At 41.5% G+C, this 14,959-nt stretch overlaps 1 protein-coding gene across 2 annotated transcripts in view; it reads left to right on the top strand.

Annotated features, from left to right (window-relative positions):
• The first annotated feature begins 11,729 nt into the window (after positions 1-11,729).
• Positions 11,730-14,959, top strand: part of LOC309559476 (cytochrome P450 2G1-like) — a 62,923-nt gene continuing 59,693 nt past the window's right edge. The window contains exon 1 of one of the 2 annotated variants that reach the window (XM_082262750.1): positions 11,730-11,846. The gene's annotated coding sequence lies outside the window, so the exon portion shown is untranslated. The remainder of the gene's footprint in view (positions 11,847-14,959) is intronic. The other variant, XM_082262749.1, reaches the window with a different exon arrangement.

Raw genomic sequence — 14,959 nt, 5'->3', positions numbered from 1 at the left:
TCTTTAGAATTCAGTTTCCTCCTTTAATAACAAGTCAATTTCTCCTTAAATACACTTTTTTTTTATATAAAAGTATTTTTAATATAAAAGTATATTTTATATACAAATATATTATTCCAATATAATTATTTAAACGTTTGCTTTGATCTTGTTACCTATACTACACATGCCTTAATTTTAAACAGATTTTTAACCAATACCAGCAGTTGTTCCTCCTTTAATAACAATCCATTCCTCTTAAAATATATTTTTTATATACAGTGCATTGCGAAAGTATTCGGCCCCCTTGAACTTTTCAACCTTTTGCCACATTTCAGGCTTCAAACATAAAGATATAAAACTGTAATTTTTTGTGAAGAATCAACAAGTGGCGGGACACAATCATGAAGTGGAACGAAATGTATTGGATATTTAAAACTTTGTTAACAAATAAAAAACTGAAAAATTGGGCGTGCAAAATTATTCAGCCCCCTTAAGTTAATACTTTGTAGCGCCACCTTTTGCTGTGATTACAGCTGTAAGTAATTTGGGGTATGTCTCTATCAGTTTTGCACATCGAGAGACTGAATTTTTTTCCCATTCCTCCATGCAAAACATCTTGAGCTCAGTGAGGTTGGATGGAGAGCATTTGTGAACAGCAGTTTTCAGTTTTTTCCACAGATTCTCGATTGGATTCAGGTCTGGACTTTGACAATGCACTGTACAAATATATGTTATACAAAAGTAAATTTTACATGTATATTTCTATATAATTAATTTCTTATTAATATTTTTAATTTAATTGATTTTAATGATATAATAAATTTGCGTTTTAATTGTTTTTTATATATACTGTTACTAGCTATGTATTATGTATTAAGGGTGTTTTTTAATATTTAATATTTATGCACGCTGCGGCGAATCTTACTCTAATATTAAAAACTTGGGATTGAAATATATCTAAATTTATAATTGGCCCGATTGAAATATACCATACATCTGTGAATGCAAACGCAGCTCTGAGGATCAATGACTTCCGCATTCCGTGACTTTGTTGATCAGTTGCCAAGTAACCGCAGCATACATATATCAGAAGACTGGGAAGTGTCGTAATTGCCAATGAAGACATCGATGACAAAACGCGTACGGCGTGATTACGTCACTTCCTATTCCAGATACTCCGTGGAACGCAGAGCGTTCCGGCACCTACGAGAGCCGCTGGCTTACTAGATGTTCCTTTTTACATGCTGTATACCGCCTAACTATATGCGAGGATATACATCCACCTCCTCCCCCGGTTACCATTCATAAGAATACAGGGATTCAGGATCACTTGGGACCTCCAGGAGAACCATCCCATACTGTGGTTACAGTTATTTAACCCCTGCCTAACACCCCTGTGTGGGGTTAGGCACTCTGGTGAGTGCACTCTTAATTAGAGCCACTTTGAGCACCCTCTGTTTTTTGGCACGCCTATTGCACGCAATTAAGCTGGAGCACCATTTGAAGATTTCTCCACTTTTAAATATGGACTATTATTTCTGATACACATAATACCTGGGATTACATTGTGCAATATATATTTATCTGTAGGTGTGTTCCCGCTGTGTTCCTAAATGTGAGTGCCACATCCCAATATGAAAGGCATGTTTTTGGAGAAATCCCCTATGGGGTGGGACTTTTTAGGTCACTCAGGATAAATAATATGAAAAAAGTACTAATAATGATTATATTTTATTTTATCAAAAGAGAATAGAAAATTGACATACAACAATAATATCATTAAAATTGGACAAAACTGGACAGTTTTAATGATATTATTGTTGTATGTCAATTTTCTATTCTCTTTTGATAAAATAAAATATAATCATTATTAGTACTTTTTTCATATTATTTATCCTGAGTGACCTAAAAAGTCCCACCCCATAGGGGATTTCTCCAAAAACAATATATATTTATCAATATCTTTGTCATATGACATCACTAATGGTCATTTGCACTGGTCACCTTTAATTTTTTATAGTTATACTAGTTTTTACTCTCTTTAACCACCACCTAGCACTGGTCACTTTATAATTATTTAAAAAAAAAAAAAAAAAATATGCTCGCTGGCTGTTAACATCGAGGGCGGTGTGTCTGGTACGACCCAGACCTCTCACCATCTTAACAAGCTGTTCAGCCTTAATTTGGGATCCAGTTGATCTGACTTGGTATCCTTCAAATACCATCCACCAAGGAATGGCATACTCCTCTCTTTAATACATTTGCATGGGGTCTCAGTACCTCAACCATACCTTGAACACGGCCACAGTATAAGTTCAGCAGAGCATATACAGCACCTGATTTTAATACATCTTGGCAGGTACATAGTGCCATTCATCACTGCATAGAATACCACCATCCAGGGTTACTCTCCCCCCTGAAGAAGGAGTAATTGTATAACTCCGAAACTAGTCGGGATTTGAGTCTCCTTCCTGAATTGATGTGGTTATTTCTAATTGCACATGTGATGTATATTACTTTACTTGCCTTTTATAAATTATTGTCATATTGTTTTTTCTAATAAAATATTATATTTTTCAAAATTTGTGTATTCAAGAGTGCCTTTAAAGTCCCACCAATAAGGGATTTCCTTTTTTTTGAGATTACATATTGGGATGTAATATATTATATATTATATATATATATTATATATCACACAGATTTTTTGGATTTATCCTTTATCAGCACAATTTATATTTATTTATATATATGTTATGTGATCAATATTTATTCGATTGCATTATTTATCACTCAGTCACCTTACTAGGCCAGCCACTGGGCCTAGATCACATCACTCAATCACTTTATCTATACATGTATGGAATGCTTAGAGTACATGTTTATATTTATTGATTTATATTGGTCAATTTTATATGAATCACTCAGAGTTTATGGTTTATAATTTTATTGATTTGAATTACATGTCTATTGATTTATACCATTAATAGAGTTGCACCATTAATAGAGCAACACATATCTATTATATTTTCCACCAATTTCCAGGCAGCGCCACTTCCCTTCCCATTTAGTTTTTATTCTTTTGATATAACCATCGGTTATATTTAAGGGAGGCTGCAGCCTATTTTCCCTACCCTTTACCCATAGCGCAGGACTTCTTTACGTTTTTTCCTAATTTCCATCCGCCTGGCGGATCGGATAGGACCGGATGAGAATGGACAGACGGTCCGTTCTCATCTAATTCCCCCATAGAGGACAGCGGGGATCTGACAGCTCCGTCTCTGCACATAGAGCGGAGACGGAGCTGTCAACCGCCTGCGCAGCGGGGATTGGCAGATCGATCCCCCGCTGAGCAGAACAGACTCCGTCGACGGAACGGACAGTGTGAAAGGGGCCTAAGACCTGAGAAAACCATGTGACTGCACAAAAGCACTACTGGGAAAAGGTATTTAGAGGTTATATTGCTGGAAAAAAAAAACACACTTACACACTACTATTGCTCCATAAGAGAACCTAAACCAAACCAAACTCGTCTGACCTAAACCGTACAGAGAATCTGTGGGGTATTGTCAAGAGGAAGATGAGAGACACCAGAACCAACAATGCAGATGAGCTGAAGACCACTATCAAAGCAACCTGGGCTTCCATAACACCTTAGCAGTGCCACAGGCTGATCGCCTCCATGCCACACCACATTGATGCAGTAATTCATGTAAAAGGAGCCCCAACCAAGTATTGAGTGCATACTATACTGTACATGGACTTACTTTTCAGTAAGCCAACACTTCTGTATTAAAAATTCTTTTTTTTTTAATGGTCTCATGTAATATTCTAATTTTCTGAGAGACTGAATTTTTGGTTTTCAGTAAGTAAGTTGTAAGTAAGTTTAAGTAAGTTGTTACTAGTTGTAAGCCATAATCATCAAAAAAAAAATAAATGCTTGAAATATATCACTCTGTGTGTAACACATCTATATAAAATACAGAGGTGGCTGGTGCTCCATGGGCCGAGGGGGGGGGGGGGTAGGGGGGCGGCTTGCAGACCGCACCATACCCCCTCCCCCCCCGGGACTACACCAGGCTGCACACCATACCCCCCTGTGACAGTACTCACCATCACTGGAAGTTAAAGACAGAGGATTAATGGTTTGAATTACTTCAGATGGAACGGGCATATTTGCCAGCAATATCTCCATATAGGAATATAAAGATTTATTCCCATTTGCCATGAAATCTGTTCTTCCTAAATGCTGTGTATATTACATATCTTTCAATGTCAGACAGGTTTTCCTTTTGCTGTGTATTGGGAGGGAATGTGGATTGCCCTTTCGCATTGTTAAGTGTTAATGACCTCCCATTGTTCTGTCTGTCTGCCTTAAGAGAAACTTATAGGTATGTGGATTGAATGCTAAGGGGGAGGGGGGATTTTCACACATTGTATATTTTTGTGTACACTGTATGAGAGTGTAAAACTCTGTTCCTATTGGATTGTGAATATCACGTCCAGTCTTCAACAAGGTCCACCTGGGTGGTAACCTTGTGGGTGAAAACTGTATACAAGTCTGTTCAATAAAGAAGAAGGGAGTTAGTTCTTCACCCTCAATCTAGAGTCTTGTCTCTTATTGGAGGAATCTGCTGCAAGGGATTGCTATGGTCCTCCATACTCCCTTAGAGAATCACTAAGCTCTTGTAAGAGCTTGTGTAAGAGCTTGTTCGTGCTGCACTCTCTGGGGAAAGGAGGTTCACCCACAGGAACCTGGAGCCTTGTCGTAGGTCCAGGGTGGATAGGAGATTGCGAGACCCTATCCAAGCTGCAGCGGTTTGTGGGGTCTGAAGTGGTTACGGTGTCTGGTGGAGTGCTGGGAGCCCCTCGGGAAGTACTAGGAGCATCTGTCAATGGAGGTACCTGGTCAGGGGTGCCCTGTTCCGTTACACCCCCCCCCAGGGCCACTGCAGGACGCAGGACCCCACCGACTCTGCGGCAGTGACAGCGGCTTTGGCTTCTTCCCCCTCTTCTGCGTCTCCTCCCTCCCTCCCTCCTCCATGCCCAATGGCATGGCTTCTCCTTTCGGCCAATCAGGAAACTGGTCTCAGGACCCACTTCCTGATTGGCCAGGAGGAGGGTCCGTGTGACAATAGGGAATATTAATTTGCTATTGTCACACAACTGGGTGGGCCCCAAGCCCACCTTTTTTTTAGCCTATTAGAGCCTCTGGCTCTAATCACATGGTTAAAAAAAAAGCCCCATTGAACTCCATGCGTCTGGTGGCCCACATGTAGATTAGGGGGCTGGACGCATGGATAGGGGAGGCAGCGCCCCTGCGCCCTGAATGCACCAGCCAGCACTGATAAAATATATGACTTTCACTTTTTGAATTGAATTACTGCAATAAATTAACTTTTTGATGATATTTTAATTTTATGAGATGCACCTGTACATATATATATACATATATATATATACAGTATATACTATATTTCAACTGCATTTGTCTGTATGCCTGGAGTGCAGCTTTCACCAGTTTTGGACTTGTCACACACACCCTTAAAAAAATAAGAATCTAAATCTAACCTGTGTGTAGTATGCCCTATACCTTATCCCATTCCCCCTCACCACCAGGTTCCTGATTGGATTTACCAAATGGGACTTGATCTGTATCACAGAAGCAGATCTTGACACTTCCAGAGCAGCATCTGCAGTGTCCAGAAGGCCTCTTGCACACTGCTGCCTAAAAATGCTCAGTTTTGAGGCATACATGCATTTTTTTTTGACTGATCTAAATGCAGCCCATTGTTTTCAATGTGCTGCAATCCACTTGCTTAGCAGGAGATCTGTCCACTGAGCAGACACAGCTTGCTTTCCTCTATGGGCGGCCAGATGTAAACAAATTGCCTGTCTGTTTACACCCAACTGCCATCCGACCCAACCCACTGGACAGAAGAGGAACAGATCCCCATCCCACATCGTATTGGATGTATGTAGTTGTAAACGAACACATGTCCATTTCCACCCACCTCTTCATAATGGAGAATAGAGGTTCTGATCTGGTCTGCCTTTAAAATGGACAGGTGGACACCATCGGAACATTATTGTGAAATGGGCCAAAGGCCCTGTTCACACCTGAGCATTTTTCAGCTCGTAAAACGCTCATCTCTGAAGTCTCAAAACGCCCAACAAGCAAAATCCCATTAATTTCAAAGGGCCCTCTTCACATTTGAGCATTTTGTCACCTGAAGCAAAACGCCTGAAGCTCAAAAAAGTACATGAGCTTCTTTTTTGGCAGATTACAAGCATTTTTGTTACATGTCAATGCCTGCCTCCAAACACCTGCAAAAAACACCTGAAAAAAAGGCTGAAAAAAGCCCAAGAAAACACCTGGAAACAAAACGCTCAGGTGTGAATGGAGCCTAAGGCAGGCCATAGATGATTCGAATTTCGTTCGAAAATCGTAAATGGCAGTGTTATCGAACGATTTTCGTATCGTTAGGCAGGCCATAGACGATTCGAATTTCGTTCGAAAATCGTAAATGGCAGTGTTATCGAACGATTTTCGTATCGTTAGTGTGGTATGTAAAACGTTCGATTTTCGTACGACAGCAAAAATTCACATATCCAACATGTTGGGTTTTTTTGCGAAAATAGGCCGAATTTCGTATCATTAGTGGGGGAGTTGTATTATTTCGCCTAACAAAACACAGAACAGTAGGGAGTGTGTCCGGTAGAGATGTGGTTAAAAGGCACAAAAAATAGTGTTTTGTCGTACGATTTTCGGCTCACATTGATGGTACACTCGATGATGTGCACGAGTGCCGCTTTCGTTTATCGAACGATAAATCGTACGTAATTCAAATCGTCTATGGCCTGCCTAAGGCTCCTTTCACACATACGGTCCATTTGTCCGTTTTTCATCCATCCATTGACGGATGAAAAACGGACATCAATGCATCTCTGTGTAAAAACGGATGACAACGGACGATCATCCGTTAACATCTGTTTTCATCCGCTTCCGTCAATTTCAGTTTTTTGGAACGAATGCCCTATTTTTCATCCGTTAAAAAAACGGAAAAACGGATGTAAACAGACAAATGGTCAGTTTTTTATTTGTTTTTGCATTGGTAGTGGATGTAAAAAAAGGATGAAAAATGGATGAAAAACGGATGAAAAATTAATGAAAAACGGATGAAAACGGACGAAAAACAGATGAAAAATGGTTGAAAAAAGGATACATTTTGACGTGACTGAACTGATGAACTGAATGGACCGTATGTGTGAAAGGGGCCTTAGAGTTAAATTGTAACAATAGTATTTTATTACATTGTAAATACTTTGGTTCAATCATAGGTAGGGGTGACCTTTGCTCAACATATGATGTCAGTTAAAGCACCCTTGCAAGTTAGAAAAAAGTTCCTATTTAATTCCTTGTTAATCCAGATCAACCCTATTTAGCTCCTCTCCCCGCCTCCCAATAGCAATTATTTTTCAGATTTTTTTATTACTTCTATTTGTACCGTTCTTTTTTTTTTTTTTCCATTTTTGTTTTTTGTAATTGTTTTAGTAAAGAATTTAGCAAAATGTGCAACATTGAAAAGCCTTTATTTAATTGGTAATTGACTTTGCTATGCTTAGCAATTAAAGCATAGTCATTTTAGTGTCATTATCAAAAGGACAAATTATAGAATGAAATAAAGATAAAAAAAGTAACTTTAGCTGTTTTGAAATTCACATTCTACTAAACTTAAAGGTGTTTTTTTTTTCGTTTTGTTTTTTTTTTTTACATTTGTTTCATTTGTCTATAAAAAAACAAAAACTGTTAGAACTAAAAAAACATAACTACACAAATAAAAATTATAGCAGCACAAACCAGCACAAACGTAGCACAAACCAACGAGCCCAGTTTTGTGTCTTTTGGGTGTTGTAGGGGGGCTGAGTGACCTTTGGTGACCTTTAATAAATCATTAATAACGCAAAAATGATAAAGATATAACAGAAATTTAAACGGCACAAACACGGCACTAACCAACCACTTTTTGCACTATAAACAAACAAAAAAAAAACAACAATTCTGAAAAAGGACCCTAAAGAGCATGGAGTCTGTGAAGTCAGGAGTCCACATTTTTGCATACTGGCTCAGCATTAGTAATGGATCGAACACCCCCCTATTTGGTTCGCACCAGAACATCTCGAAAAGGCAAAAAGTTCTAGCAAACATGCAAACTCTATTAAAGTCTATGGGACACGAACATGAATAATCAAAAGTCCTAATATTAAAGGCTTATATGCACGTTATTGCCATAAAAAGTGTATGGAGACCTGGGTACTGCCCTGGGAGACATATCAAAGCAAAAAACGTTTTTAAAACAATAGTTTTTACAGGAGCAGTGATTTTATTAATGCTTAAAGTGAAACAATAAAATGAAAAATCCCTTTAAATATCATGCCTGGGGGTCCCCTTAATGTACCTGTAAAGTGGCGCATCTGTACGATGTATGGAGCCTGCTGAAGCAATGCTGACATTTCTAAAGGAAAAAAATTTAATTTAACCAGTTCTGGACCGGATTTGCCCCCTTAATGACCAGGCCATTTTTTGCAATTCGGCACTGCTTTACTTTAACTGACAATTGTGTGGTCGTGCGACACTGTACCCAAATAATTTTCCCCACAAAGAGCGCTTTCTTTGGGTGGTATTTGATCACCTTTGCAGTTGTTATTTTTTTGCACTATAAACAAAACAAAAAAAAAGCAACAATTCTGAAAAAAATAAACAATATTTTTCCACTTTCTGCTATATAAGGGCCGGTTCACATTCCTGCGAGTGCGCCGATCGCATGTAATTCGGAGCGCACTGCTCTTTCATTACATGCGATCGGAGGTGCGGATGCAAATTCAGCCATACACATTGTATGGCTGAATTCACATTGTATCGGCACCAAACACGCACATGACCCTTTTTTCCAGCCGCATCAGGATCGGATCGCACATTGATTCACACTTGTGCGATCCGATCCTGTGCGAACTGTCAGATCGCACTGCGATATGTGATCAAACTGGGGGTGTCATTAACATATCATTGACACCCCCAGCGTATCGCATATGGCAGGGTGAACTGCCAGGGGTGCGTTTGCGATGCGGGAACAGGCTGCGAATTCGCAGCCTTCCCGCATCGCACAAGTGTGAACCGGGACAAACAGTCAAAATAAAGAAAATGTAAAAATCTAATTTATTCATAATTTTAGACCAATTTGTATTCTGCTGCATATTTTTGGTAAAAAAAAAAAATCCCAATAAGCGTATTTTGATCGGTTTGCGCAAAAGTTATCATGTCTACAAACTAGAGGTTTTTGATTTATATAATTTTTATGTATTTAATTATTTTTAACTAGTAATGGTGGTGATCTGTGATTTTTAGCAGGAGTGCCACATTGCGGCAGACAGATCGGACACATAACTGACATTTTTGACACTTTTGGGGGGACCAGTGACAATACTACAGTAATCAGTGCTAAAAATATGCACTGTTAATGTACTAATGACACAGGCAGGGAAGGGGTTAACACCAGGGGCTATCAAAGGGTTAAATGTGTGCCTAGGGGGTTTTTTTCTAACTGTGGGGGGATGGGTTTATGGAATCAACACAGGGACCTGTGTTCCTAAATAGGAGGAACACAGGAGCCCGGTGTTGATTGCTGGCAGAACAGCGGTCTGCTGTGTTTATAACAGCAGATCAACAACATCGGATCTCTGGATCCCATGGATAACTTCATTTATCGGCAGTGGAGTAGCGTGGGTTGTCAGCACCCGGGGCAAGGCAAGTAATTTGCGCCCCCTAACCCGACTTTGAGGTCACAAAAGTGTGAAAGGGGCCTTCAGTAATCAAGCCCCCTTTCAATGCAGAATGACCAGCGTGCCCCCTTTCAATGCAGAGAGACCAGCATGCCCCCTTTCAATGCAGAGAGACCAGCGTGTCCCCTTTCAATGCAGAGAGACCAGCGTGTCCCTTTTCAATGCAGAATGACCAGCGTGTCCCCTTTCAATGCAGAATGACCAGCGTGAGATAGCATAGGCGAGGCTTGGCTTGCAACGCCACCCCACCACTACACCAATGGACAGGTGAGGCACAGTCCACCCCCGCCCCGACCCGCCATTTTCAGCCATAGGGCGGCCGCGCTGGACTTATCCCAGCCTAAAGATGGAGGCAGCCGCAGACAGTGTGTGAACTGTGTATGTCAGAGTCAGACAGACAGAGTGACACTGCGGATGCGCCCCCCCAGATGTTGCACCCGGTGCGGCTGGCCCCCCCCTGCACCCCCCACGCTACGCCACTGGTTCGCGGGGTCCCGGCGGCAATTGCGGCCCCCGGCCCCACAGATCAGCTTCCTCATTGGCGAAGGGGTGAGTACGCCCCCACGATCGCTTCTGCAAAGTGACATACGGGTACGGCGTTTCGCAGGAACATACCGACCTGCCGCCGTATATTCGGCGGCTGGTCAGCAAGTGGTTAATACATTTTATGGCTGCTTTAGAATTCAACGTCTGTCTGAAAGAGCCCTTAAGCCTCGTACACACGATAACAATATTGGAAGATAATTTTTCTTTTTTTTTTCAATGCTAGTCTCATATCAAAAATGAAGAGGTTACTCACCTTACAACAATTCTTGTATGACAGAATACAACTTTGGAAGTGATGTAATGTGTTGTATTATTTGTGAGCATGCGTGGTCTTGTTCTTCTGATTAAATTAAAATTGTACAATCTGGTATCATACGAGAAAATTGGACGTGTTTGTCCCTTCGAATCATATCGGATGAAATGTTGTGATTGGGTCTTGAAAGCTGTATACTAACGATCAGATTATTGTAAGATGGCTTTGAAAGCGGTATTTCACATCTGATTTTCAGCTCACGTGTTCAGGACTTAAGCCCCGTACACCCGTACGGATTGCCGGCCGAAAATGTTCGGCCGCCGAACGATCGGCCGATTTTCGGCTTGTTAGTATGATGCTTCCGACAGCCGACAGCGCACTTTCGGCTGAAAATAATCTGTCGTGCAAGCATTAAAATTTTTGTTGGCCAACACCAGAACGGCCGATTGTTCGCCAGTCAGTACAGAATTCGGCCGACAGACAGCAGATTTGCAAGACTGGGCATGTTCAGAAAAGAAAAAACACAGGGAAAGTTAACCGTCACATGACATCACTTCTGCAGTCGGCTGTTGTTGGCGACAAAATTCGTGTGCAGTCTTTTGCACTTTTCAACAGACAAGACAGCCCTCGGACAAAAGACGGCCGATCGTTCGGCCGACGATCGGTACGTGTGTACGGGGCTTTAGTGTCATTTTCCAGCATTAAACAACTGGAGTGCCAGTGCCAAAGTCATACAAATAATTTTCGATTTTTGCAATCATAGTAGTACTGCTAAAGGCAAGATAAACTCAGTTATTGTATTATCTTGTTATTGCAAAGCATATTTTATTGAGAATTCATAAAAACTGCATGTGCAGCCTCTACATTGTTGCAATTGTTTTACATTTGTAGGTTTTTTGTTTGTTTAATTGATTTGTAGACCATCGTACGAGTCAGGAAATGCAGTAATGTCTGCGGTTTAGTGTCAGGCGCATTTCTTATATTTTCATGAATAGATGTTCCTCTTTCCCATCTAGGAAGGCTGGGAGATACGTATGCTGTGCGTGCAACAGGTTGTACAACATGCATGTAATGTGATCTACAGCTCTTCCTCCCATATGATCAGGGGCGGACGCTGGGCTAACAATGTTCTCTGTACTTGTTTCCGTGCACAGAGTTTAGGGAATTCAGCTTCCCCTACCCAGCAAAATCAATCTATTTCCTCTACCTGGCAGAGTTCAGACTTCAGGTGAGTGTTAGCTCTTCTCCCCCATGGTATGATTGACTCAAATCTGTGTAATACAAGCAGTGACAGGCTGCAGGCTCATACTACACCCAGCAGCCTCATTTCCTCCCAGGATCCCAGTGCTGCCTGCAAGCTCTATCCCAGGCTGTGCTTATGCCTCGTACACACGTTCAGATAATTGAACGACTTATCGTTCGCATTTTGTTGCATGATACTAACATTGAATTCAACAATGCGTACAAACCGTATGATTTTTGTCGTACGATTCGGGAAAAGCTTCCTGTTTGCTTAGCTACGTATCAGATGGTGCAAAACAAAAACAATGGCAGCCAGGCTTTTTCCGTGCTATTTTAGTGTTTCCGATCATGCGCGGTCTTTGTCGATCAATTTTTAGCAGACGCATAGTGTACTGATGAAACGTACGACAGATGTTTTCCTGTTTGTCCCTTCAGATTTTGTTGGACGAACTGTCGTGATTGGCTGTCGAAAGCTGTGTACTAACGATCAGATTATCATGCGATTGGGTCGAAAGCGAGTTTTATCGTACGATTATCGGAACGTGACTATGGGGCATAAGTCTAAAGGCCGTACACACGATAAGAAAATCAGAAGTAAAATTTCATCCGACGAACAATCTGCCAGTTTTCGTATCGTTAGTACAGGGCTTTCGACAGCTGATTACGAATTTTTATACGACAAAAAGTGGATGTGCAGGCTATACAATTTTTATCATACGTGAACACAACATCCGATTTTTGTTTAATTAGTGCAGTTTTCGTCCGAAAAAAATTGTAAGAGCAAGACTAGGCATGCTCAGAAACAAAAGTATACATCCAAGACAATTCAACACATTACATCACTTCTGAAGTTCAATTCTGTCGTAGGAGAATTTTCCTATGAAAGTAACCTCTTCACTTTCCATATAAGACTAGCATACAACAAAAAACTAACGAAAATGCGTCCAAAAATCTTATTGTGTGTATGAGACAGTGGAGCAGAGAAACTTAAAAATGCAGAATAAAGGCCCGTACACACGATAAGAAAATCTGTAGGGAAAATTTGTCCGACGACCGATCTGCTGATTTTCGGATTGTTAGTATGGTGCTTTCGACAGCCAACTCCGACTTTACGGCTGACAAAATCCTGATGTGCAGGCTATAAAATTTTTGTCGTCCATAAAATCAATGTCCGATTTTCGTCTCATTAGTACAGATTTTGACGGAAAAAAAAATCTTAAGAGCAAGTCTAGGCATGCTCAGAGATGAAAGAACACATACAAAGCAATCCAACACATGACATCACTTCTGAAGTAGAATTCTGTCATACGGGAAAATTCGTATGAAAATAACCTCTTCACTTTCCACATCAGACTAGCATGCCACAAAAAACGGATGACAGATCGTTCCATAATCTGATCGTGTGTACGGGGCTTAAAGCGAATGATATGTCGTCCGTTTTTTGTGGCATGCTAGTCTGATGTGGAAAGTGAAGAGGTTATTTTCATACGAATTTTCCCGTATGACAGAATTCTACTTCAGAAGTGATGTCATGTGTTGGGTTGTTTTGTATGTGTTCATTCGTCTCTGAGCATGCCTAGCATTGCTCTTAAGATTTTTTTCAGACAAAATCCGTACTAATGAGATGAAAATCGGACGTTGATTTGATGAACGACAAAAATTTTATAGCCTGCACATCAGGATTTTGTCAGCCGAAAAGTCGGAGTTGGCTGTCGAAAGCACCATACTAACAATCCGAAAATCGGCAGATCGGTCGGCGGATGAATTTTCCCTACAGATTTTCTTATCGTGTGTACGGGCCTTTAGGCTGTGTTCACATATGTGCGGCCGCGGGTTCGTGCCTGAGGTCCGGAGCGCCCCTGTTCACCGGTATAGGGGCCATTCAGGTCCAAATTTTTTCCTGAATTCCCACCTGAACCGGACCCAAATACGCACAGGATTCTTTTTCAATCTGGACTGCGGCCGCCCCGGACATGTGTGAACCAGCTCCCTTGAGAGCCGGGCGCACTCTCCTGTAATGCAAATTGGATGCGAGGAAACCCACATCCAATTCGCATATGTGTGAACCCAGCCTTAGTGGTATGGTTAAAACAATTCTTTAATGAAAGCGGCAATGTTTAAAAGGAAACCTGCAAGCAGCCAATTGTTATGATACAACAACATGATGATAAAACACATGCCCTTTAGCCCGGGTTCACACTGATGCAGTACAGGACACTGCATGTAAATCCCACAAGAATCGCAGCACATTCCTGTGCAAATTACATGCAGCGTCTCTGGGGTGCGATTTATGCCATGGATTTGTATGGCTCAAATTGCACCGCATTTACACCAAACTCATGCAGGACCTTTTTTTGTCTGTACCTAAATTGAATTGCATGAGTGTGAACACCCATGTGATCCGATTCTGCAAATTGCACTGCGTTTTGAAAACTGATTTCAGGGTGTCGTTAACATTCACTGCACAACTGGTTTGCATGAATGGGTGGCAATTTGGATGCAGTGCGAAATCCTCAGCAAATTTGCACCGCATCTAGTGTGAACTAAGGCTTTAATTCTGGCCTCTAAGAAAAAAGCTACAGCAGTGGTGGAACTACCAGGATTGCAGAAGTCGCACTTGCGACCGGGCCCTGGAATTCCACCCCTGTGGGGGGGCCCAAGCAGTGTTGTGAGCCTCCCATTATGTTAGTGACAGTTCGAGAAAACAGAATGATTCTCCCGTCCGTAGGATAGGAGAATCAGTCTGTACAATTAGGGGCCGGCGGCTGCAGCTGAGCGGAGTGTCTCTGACATTCGTCTCACACAGCCCAGCGAGTTCACTCCCCCCTCCCACCAACAGACAGGAGAGGAGAGAGGTATACAGCTCCTCCCCTTCCCCCTCCCACCTGTGTCTGCCTGGCCCGCCCACTCTCCTATCTCGGCGTATTTCTGTGCAGGACAGGGAGGAAAAACCTAAAGAACAGCAGCTACACAGTCCAAGCTTCATGAATGATACCTGAGCCACGGCCTTCAGCCTCGGTCCTTGAGTAAGCACTGCATTTACACTTTGCATTACTGAACTGTCCCTATCTCCCTCCCTTGTCTCCCCCCCTCTGTTCT

Source organism: Pelophylax lessonae (assembly GCF_965119305.1).
Source record: "Pelophylax lessonae genome assembly, chromosome: 7".
Lineage (NCBI taxonomy): Eukaryota > Metazoa > Chordata > Amphibia > Anura > Ranidae > Pelophylax > Pelophylax lessonae.
This window is presented reverse-complemented; position numbering and strand designations above follow the sequence as displayed.